This window comes from Octodon degus, unplaced genomic scaffold, assembly GCF_000260255.1.
Source record: "Octodon degus isolate 3935 unplaced genomic scaffold, OctDeg1.0 scaffold00083, whole genome shotgun sequence".
Classification (NCBI taxonomy): domain Eukaryota; kingdom Metazoa; phylum Chordata; class Mammalia; order Rodentia; family Octodontidae; genus Octodon; species Octodon degus.
Window position 1 is genome coordinate 2133524 of NW_004524659.1, and position 9814 is coordinate 2143337.

A 9814-nucleotide genomic window follows, 5' to 3' on the forward strand; every position below is an offset into this window, starting at 1 on the left:
TGGGTTCCAAGTTAAAAGGCTGGGTTGGCTAATGACAGTCTTTTGATCAATGTTGGTGCATTGTGGATTTCAATGAATTCACCCCAAAATACCCAAAGAAATTCCTGGATGCTCTTGCCTCCACCTGCCACATATCATTTCTCCTCTGCATTCATTGGCCAGAACACACACACACACACCCAGGGGATCACAAAGGGTCAAGAAGTATTGCAACCACGAAATAAGACAGAAAAGGCCAATGTGTTCAACAGTGCTAATGGCTGACTGCCACACTTTCTGCACTTTGAAACTTGAGCAACAAAGGTATTCCCAAAGATTATCTTGGGAATCTACTTGCCCACATCAGTGCCTGTGCCACTCTCCAGAGCATCCATACTTAACATTTAAGCTCCCTGGCACTACCCATCCTCCACATTCTCATATTCTTCCGTGGTCTTCTATGGCCTTCCCATGGGTCCTCTTTCTGCCCAAGTACCCAGAGTCAGATTCTCTTTCACACAGAGTACTCCCAGGAATCCAGCCACAAGCCAGACACATTATCGTCCAGGCTCCATGTGGTCCTACCACACCTCTGGTTTCCATGAGACCAGATCTATCACACAGCTAGGGCTCACTGGGGATGGCGGGGTCAACCTATAGGCAGCCATTAGAATCTCCACACAAGATCTTCCTCCTACACCTTTTGAAGAACCACCATTCTGACCCAGCCTAGATATCTCAATTCTTCTGCAAAGCCTGCTATGCAACTTGAAGGATAATTAAGAAAAAAGAGATGATGTTGCCTAGATAGTAAAGAAGGGAAGATATTTGTTCAAAATCATACCATTATTTAATAGCAGAATCTCTAACATCAAAGGTGGGAAAAGTGTACCTTGAAGTATGAACTCAATTCACTTTTGAGGACTAGTTGTAACTCAAGTTGGTTATAGGTCAAGACTATTTTTCCCATAAAAAATAACAGAAACATCCCTAATGCATTCCAAACCTACCAAAGCACCTCTTAACTAACCTTTTTATAATAATAAAAACTGTTTTATAATGTGCATCATTTACCAAAAATACCAATAATTTTCCTAGTATGTTCACCAAAAAGTTATAAAATGTGTCTACTTGACCAGAAACAACAATTTCATACAGTGCTCACCATTCAGGTTGCCATCATTGGCCTGCAGAAAGGGAGCATGAAAGTGAGGGAAGTTATTGTTTGGAAGGAGAGTCCCTTTCCATAAGAACATCAGGCTCTCTGGTGTCCTCTTCTCATTGGAAGAGTCTGTAGCCATTGGAACCAGTGTCTGGATTAGTAGTTTTCAACTTTTCAGAATTAAAAACTGATCTAAAGTTGTCTACTTCTGTCTCTCCTTTTTTTTTCCTTTTTCTTTCTGCATTTTTAGGGAAGGGTCTACAGGGTGTTCAAGATCTCATTACTAGATTGGACTCATAGTGATCCTCCTGTTTACAGCCTCCCAATAGCTTGGATTATGGGCATGCGCCACCACGCTCAGTCTCAATCACTGCCTTAGTGTGCCCCAGGGGCAGGGCCGGCACTGCAGACCCCAAGATCGAACCCCAGGCCCCTGCATCTGTGTCTGCTTGCAAGGTCTTTAATCCACTGAGCTATATGGCCAGCCCTTCTGTCTGTTCTTTACAACATTCTTTTCCATTGAGATTGCTTTACTTACTTTCCCTTCTTTCTTTAATTTCTTTTCTAGCTTGAAGGGGGGTGGTCATTTTGATAGCAGTGATCCTAGCAATTATATAAAGAACTGACAAAAATCACTGCCCCTGACATATCTAGGCTAGACTGATGCTTACATGTGTTTTGCTGGTATCATGAGTCTTTGCTTACAACCACCCAAGCAGCCTGTGTTTGGGTTGTGACTCAAGTCTTTGGTTTTTAACATAAACCTGAAATTCTGGTCATAACCCAAGTTATTCATATGTTAGGTTGGTCTGCACTCGAAGGTCCACTGTACACCTGTGAGGAGAGTAAAGAACCAATGAAGCAAGAATATCTTAACTGCTGGTCCCCAGACAGGGGAGCCTTTCAGCCCTACTCTGACTTGAGCTGGTCCTATTTTTCCTCTTACTTTCCCCAAAGAAGACCCCACATGTGGCTATGAGGTGTGGCGCCCAACCCGTTTTCCCAGAGATTTGTTTTCTTCTGTTAGAAGCCAATGAGATTAGCTTTTAAAAATCACTAACTATCATCCATCACCTTTAAAAAAAGAAGAAGTCGAACAGTTGGCAAGTTGTACCTCCCTTTCAGTCAGAGTTTACAGCCTAGTGCCAAGGGACAAGGAGAATCCTCTCCTCTAAGAACTGCAGCTTATACATTAATCCAAAACATCTCTGAGGGTGGGATGGGAAATTAATTCACATTCACATGTACATGGATTTCTATACATCAATCAACAAAACAATGTATTCATCTTGAAAATGAACAAATAATGAAAAATATAGATTTTTCCCTTCATCTTCTGAGACAGGAACAGTAAGGATTTTTACTACAAAATTGATCATCAAATTAGCATTTCTGACTGCTTTCAAGAGCATAAATCCCATTCCATCTCCTTCCCCAGGAGGGACAACTAACAGCACCTTTTGGGTTCCCTCATAAATTGTTAAATTTTGTAAAGCTTTCTTTACTATTTGAATTAAGAATCTTCCTGGCATTTGTTTTTAATATGAGAAACACAAAATTATGATGTTAAACATGAGGGGTTTTTTGTTTTGTTTTGTTTTTATTTTTAGGGAAGGATCTACTGGATGTGCAGGGTCTCATTACTAGATCAGACTTGTAGTGATTACCCTGTTTACAGCCTACCAAGTGCTGAGATTATAGGTGCACACCACCACAACCAGTCTCAATTGCTGTCTCAGCACATCCCGGGGGGTGGGGGGGGGCAGTACAGCTGACCCCGGGATCAAACCCCTGGCCCCTGCGCCTGCTTGCAGGTGCTTTGATCTGCTGAGCTGTTTGGCCAGTCCTCAACATGAGTATTTTTATACCACTTAATTTCAGAAAAATATGTTCCAAGTAGATTTTGGAGTAAGCTAGCTTCCAAATAATGAAGTGAAATAACCAGACATTAGAGACTTAAGAATGTAAAAGTTTTACATTAAAAAATTACTTTCAAAATGTCATCCATAAAAATGAAAAGACAAGCCGTGGAATGGAAAAATTTATTTGCAGAGTATATACCTGAAAAGGGACCTTTGTCTACAACATATAAAGAACTCTTACAATTCAACAATCAAAAAGCATCCAATTGGAAAGTGGACACAAGATTTGAATAAACATGTCTCCAAAGAAGATTTTAAGAGGCCATAACAACCATATAAAAAAGGTGATTTCATCAAGAAAATAGGACTCAAAAACATAATGAGATTTCACTTCACAGGCTAAAATATGACTGAAATTTTTAAAAAAAACAATGGCAACAGTGTCCATGGCTATATGAAGAAATTAAAAAGCTACTACATCACTAGTAGGAATATAAGATAGTACAGCCACTATGCAAAACAGTTGGGCAAACCCTCAAAAAGTTCAACATAGATTTAACTAAGTAAACACATTCTCTCTAAAAAAGGGTTGATATGACAGCAACTGCAATCTTAGGCTTATACCTAAGGTAATTAATAACCCATATCCACACAAAATACTCTCTATGAATGTTCATACCAGTTTTATTCCGAAGTGCCAGAAAGTGGGAACATCTCAAATGCTTATCAAGTGATGAATGGATAAGCAAAACACAATATATCTGTAGAATGGAGTCAATCTTAAATAAAGTACAGATATGCTATACCATGGCTGAACTCTGAACACATGATGGTAAACGAAAGGGAAACACAAAAGGTCATACATGGTTGGATTCCATTCACATGAAATGTCCAGAATAGACAAATCTGTGGAGACAGAAAGTAGGTTAGCAGTCACCAGGGGCTAGTAGAAGGCGGAGATGAGAATGATTCCTAATGGATATGAGGTTTCTTTTGAGGTGATTAAATGCTACGGAGTTAGTGATAATCATGACTCAACCTGTGATTATCCCAAAACCCGGTAAAGTACACCCTTTCCAAGAGTGACTTTTGTAGCACATGAGTTGTGGCTCATTAAATCTGCTATTTAAGAAATAATTACTTGTAAAAACAAGAGAGAACAGGAGAAGTAGAGGAGGAGGAACAGGGAGAGCAGGAAGAAAAGCAGGGACTGGCAGAAAGAAACAACGCTTCTGCTAATTTGACTTCCAGAAGGAAATTTTGATTCCAGAGGCCTTGCACATCTGGAGCCTGGTGCGCCTTGCCTGCACCCAACACAGATGAGCGTTGCAGGAGAAGGTGGCCAGGAGGCGGGCCTCCGGTGGGTCGCTCAGAGTTCCACTCCCTGGCTGAGAAGCACTCCCCCAACCACCTCCCTCCAGAAGGCAGAGCAGGCCCAGGACAGTGCCGCCAATCCCACAGCACTTCTGCTCACCACCTCCCTCTAGCTTTTCCTTCCCCTCCCTGCCACCCCTCCCCTCCTCTCCTCTCCCCTCCCGCCCCTCCCTTCTCTTCCCTCCAGTCCCCTTCCCTCCTGCCCCTCCCCTCCTCTCCCCTCCTGTCCCTCCCCTTCTCTCCTCTCCCCTCCCTCCCCTTCCTTCCCTTCCCTCTGCTCCCCTCCCCTCTCCTCCCTGCCCCTGCCCTCCCTTTCATTTTGCTTTTCCACATTGCACCTCCTTTAGGAGCTCTTATTACACTTGCCTGACTTATAATCACTTTAAAATTCAGCATTTTTCCAAGCTCACTCCTTAAAGTATTTCTCATATGGGGGTCTTGGGTAGATTTGCCAGACAAACTATAAATGCCCAGTAAAAAATTTTCTTAGTATTAAGGATTGAATTGAGAGACTTCACACTGAGCTACATCCCCCCAACCCAGTTTTTCTTCCTTTTTAAAAATGTTGAGACAGGCTCTTGATAAGTCACTGTGTTGCTCATACTGGGTTCAAACTTAAAATCTGGCTGCCTTACCCTTGCAGAGTGCTGGGATTACAGGCAGCACCACTGCGCATGCCTAAATATCTTTAGCTAAATAACTAACATTTTAGAATAAGTATATTTGTTTTTTGCGAGATTTAGAGACAGTAAATGCCAATGAGCTTTTCAGATGCCTCAGAGAGGTTAGGATCTATACACAATTATGCAGTATTTCCTTGGAACTAGGGTTGCCAGATTATGCAAGTAAAAACACAGTACCAATTAAAATTTGAATTTCAGACAAATGATATTTTATATCAGTATTCCTCAAATTTTGCATGGACACACTTGTTCTAAGAATTACTACACACTTGTTCTAAGCTACTACATCACTAGTAGGAATATAAGATAGTACAGCCACTATGCAAAACAGTTGGGCAAACCCTCAAAAAGTTCAACATAGATTTAACTAAGTAAACACATTCTCTCTAAAAAAGGGTTGATATGACAGCAACTGCAATCTTAGGCTTATACCTAAGGTAATTAATAACCCATATTAATTACCTTAGGTATAAGGTAATTAGAGTTGAAATTGATATTTCGCTAGATGTCTTGAATTTTAATTGGCAATTTTTTTCTAAGAGAGGCAGGTCTTTTGATAGGTCTAAGGTAGAAAGGAAATTACGTTTGTTAAAAAAAAAAAATGAGTGCATCTGATTACCTTAATAACAATCAAATGTGTGTGTGTGTGTGTGTGTGTGTGTGTGTATGTGTGTGGTTAGTGTGTGCATGCATCTGCCCTACACATGCACATACAGGTGTGTACTGGGGGTGGTGGGTGGTGTTTCAGTTGAGAGTTTCCAAGAAAAATAGAGCTCTGATTCTATCTATTGTAAACTTGCTAGACCTAGCCCCCCTTTCCAATAATTCATTCCACATAGACTCATTCGTTAGGACCCCGTATGACAGCGCTTCACCACTTACCTGTATCATACATGCTCCTAACAAAAGACAAGTCTCCATATACCATTCTGCAGCTTAGAAATGCACAAGTAATAAAGCATCTGGAATCAACCCAAGGGGGAAAAAATGTCCATCTACAAATCTAACATGCTGAAGGGAGAAAGCCTGTGCTTGGAATCATTAAAATCGCATTTCTCTTTGCCACAACGCAGCGCCATCCACCCAGCGAAGCTCACCAGGAGAGATCCACTCTGGCACTAAGTGGAAGAGGCCACGCACCTCTGGGTTAGTGCCTGTCCAGGTCTAATACCTGACCACCATCCTCAGATTGCCTCCCAGCACCCACTACCAGCACTCAGCAGCTCCAACCAAGGTGATGGGATGTAAGATTGATACCAATGCATAGTCACTTTCTGTTTTCAAGTACTGGTCTCTGTGGAATACTATCATTCAGAAAGATTTGGAATGCAGCATTTTCACTTTCTACTGAAGCCTCTTGTAAGAATCAGAAAAGTACTAAATATTCAAAAATAAATCAAACTTGAACTATTTGAGAGAGAGGGGGGCTCAATCTGTGAGGAGTTTGTGGGTCTTGCTTGGTGCCCCCCATGAGTTTAACTGGTCTCTGTGGAATACTATCATTCAGAAAGATTTGGGATGCAGCATTTTCACTTTCTACTGAAGCCTCTTGTAAGAATCAGAAAAGTACTAAACATTCAAAAATAAATCAAACTTGAACTATTTGAGAGAGAGAGGGGCTCAATCTGTGAGGAGTTTGTGGGTCTTGCTTGGTGCCCCCCATGAGTTTAACTGCCTGTCTAGCATCCAGGTTAGCTCACCCGTGACCAGCACACTCGGGGAGTATCTCAGAAGTGCAAGTGCTGGATGCATGGTCCAGTGCCCAACGCTGTCCCAGGGATCCTCCAGGGAGCAGACTCTGTCACTGTTGGGCCATCCCCAGTGCGATGGAGAGACTTTCCTTCATCACCAGGGTGACGGTTGTGGGGAAACCAGAGCAGATTGTTTTCCCAGTCTGCCTACCTGGTGAGCGGCTTCCCGGAAAGCAGGCAGGAAGAGAAGGACAGAAGAAAGAGGGACGGATGAGGAAGGGAAAGGAGAGGGAGGAGAAAGAGGCAGGGTGAAGAGAGGAAACATCACAAGAACAGGAGGGGCTTGCCGAGGAGGGAGATGCCAGCTGTAAGATAATAGAGAAGTGATCATTTAAAGCCATTATCAACTTGCTGTGAATTCCAGATGGATTTTCTGGAAGCTGCAACCATTTTTCTTGTTAGGAATTCATGCATGTAACAAACGTCCTGTGGGGCAGGGCACTGTTCTGGGGATGCACGGGATGCAGACATACCCTGAATACAAGTGTCTGCATCCTAATAAGGTACAACAAACAGACAAGCAAACAAATAAACAAGACAACTTCAGCCTGCGTAGGGCTGGAAGGAAGGAACACAGGCGTGGGATAGAATTGGAAAGGAAGGGAGATTTTAGGCAGGGAACAGTGGGCAGAAGGACCACTTTGAGGAAGGAGAAGCCAGAGTGCTGAGGAGGAGGCGTGGGCCTGAGAACCAAGGAAGGCATGGAAGAAACAAATGCAAAGTCTCGTAGGAGCTCGGCAACATGCTGGATAGGGCAAGGAGACAGAAGTCAGTGTAGCCACAGGGTAATGGAACGTACCAGAGACAGGCTTGGAAGTGCTGGCGCGGGGCTTGCATTGCCTTGATTGTGGGACAACTTGACAAATGCATCTGTTATTGGGTATGTGGTATGATCAGAAATACAGTGAATGTTTAATCTTTTAAGACTGTAGAAGACATACCATCTATCTCCCTCAAAATATGCCCCCCCCCCACACACACACACTTGGAGCACTCTCATCCCATCATCCTTGCCACCCTTCTGGTGAGTGTCCTTCCATGCACCGTCATGGCTGCCTTGATGTTCTGAATCAATTCTAGGAAGCGACCTTTCGTGGCCGTTTTGACTCTGGGAAGAGTCAGAAGTTGCATAGTGCCAGATCCATTGGAAAAGCTGGATGAGAACACATTGTAATGTTTTTGTGAGGCTACTTTACCATTGAATGGCATTTGACAGAAGCATTCGTGGTACGTTAGATCTCATCTAATATGGGCATGAAATAGAACTCCCAGAACTGCTTGAAAAAGCAGCAAGAATGAAGGGATGAGTGTGTTTGAAGGAAGGGGCTATTTGAGGGGGCTTAATGGTGATGTGTCTCCCACTGTCATACATTCTTAAAAATGTGAATATTCCATGTATATTCAATGTATATTTTAATGACCCCTTGTATGTTCAAGATGTCATGGTAGGAAAACATTGATCCTGGTGGGATTTGTACAACACAGCCTCCAGTCAGGGATTTGCTTCTGAATGGCAGTCATGGACCTGAGAAAGGAGGCTTTGCACGGGCCTGTATGTATCTCTCCTTTGAGTTCCACATCAGGAAATACTAGCTTTACTGGGGAGAAGAAAAAAGCTGATTTGAGGTGTATTTTACAAGAAATGGAATCCACACCTTTTGTTGCCTAGGTGACTACTTCCACAGAGACATGAGTGGGGCAATAGGCTGCCCAGGCAAGACCTGAAAGATAGGAAAAAGGAGTCTATTCTTTCTGTGGTCACTGGACCAAATCCTGGTCTTCACCTCAGCAGTCTTCATGCCAAGTGAAATCCTTCAGCTATGGGGGCTAAGTTCCAGATGTTTAGCTCTCCAAGAGTCAAGTCTAAAGGTTAATTGAAACCAGAACATTGTTGCCTAATGAGCAAGACAACCCTATCTGCTCTGGGGACAGCTAGGAAATCATGTGGGGATTGGAAGGCTGCCAGACAGCCCAAGCAAAGGCAAAAGGGCTGACTGCCTCATGCAGTTTAGTTAGTTCCAAATAGGCAGGAACCTGTTCCCCAGCAGAGCGTATCATCTGGGTGGGTACTGGTATTTCTACCCCTAGACTGTACTTAACACGCAAGTGGAACTCCCTACTACCTAATCTCTTTCATCACAGTGGAAGCATCAACTCCTCCAAGGGAATATGTTCTGCTGGAGAAAACACTGGATAAATGTGAGCTCAAAGACCTGAGACTGCCTTTCAAATTCACCATGTTCTAGCTGAATTTGACAAAACACTCATTTTTCTCAACTGAACTTCATTTTTCTCAACTGTACATTAGATCTAGGAACTAGGTCTACTTATCAGGACTAGGTATGGCAATTAGGTTTGATAGACAGAATAAAAGTAGTGGCTGATTCCATACAATATTTGCTAAGGAAACTCAAGGTCTTGCTTCAACTTGGTGCCAGACTTAGAGAACCCACAGACCTCCTGGCCCTTGCTGCTTTTAGAGAGCTAGGGGAAAATGAAGGGAAGTTTCCCAAATATGAGGACCCCAGCAGGGAATCTGATTGCCATGTTAATCTCTGGAGACTGAACCAAGAGGAGTTTCACTGTTTTCAAGGTATCAGGATGCACAAATACAGAGCCACTTCCCTGGTAGAATTTATGAGTCCAAGAGGTCTGTGGTTAAGGCAGGCAGCTCATTCTGGGAGAAATTAAGTGTCAAATGCTGTGTTGCGGAATTCTTTGGGCACCCATTTGCAGAGTTTCACAGTCATTCTGACTCTGAGCTTTGGTTTCTTGTCAAAACATTGACTTTTCTCTGCAGCTCCTAACCAAGCAAACACTGGGCCATACCAATGAGTAATGCATCTCCTAACTCCTCTGTTGGGAAAGATGAGACACCTCAGACCCTGGGTCTATTTGAGTTTGGGGGCAGTAATGTGACACTGAAGTCATTTGCTCCTTGTCACTCCAGGAGAACTTTATAGCTTTGGGGGCCAGTAAAAGACTTTCCCCAGATGAATCAAG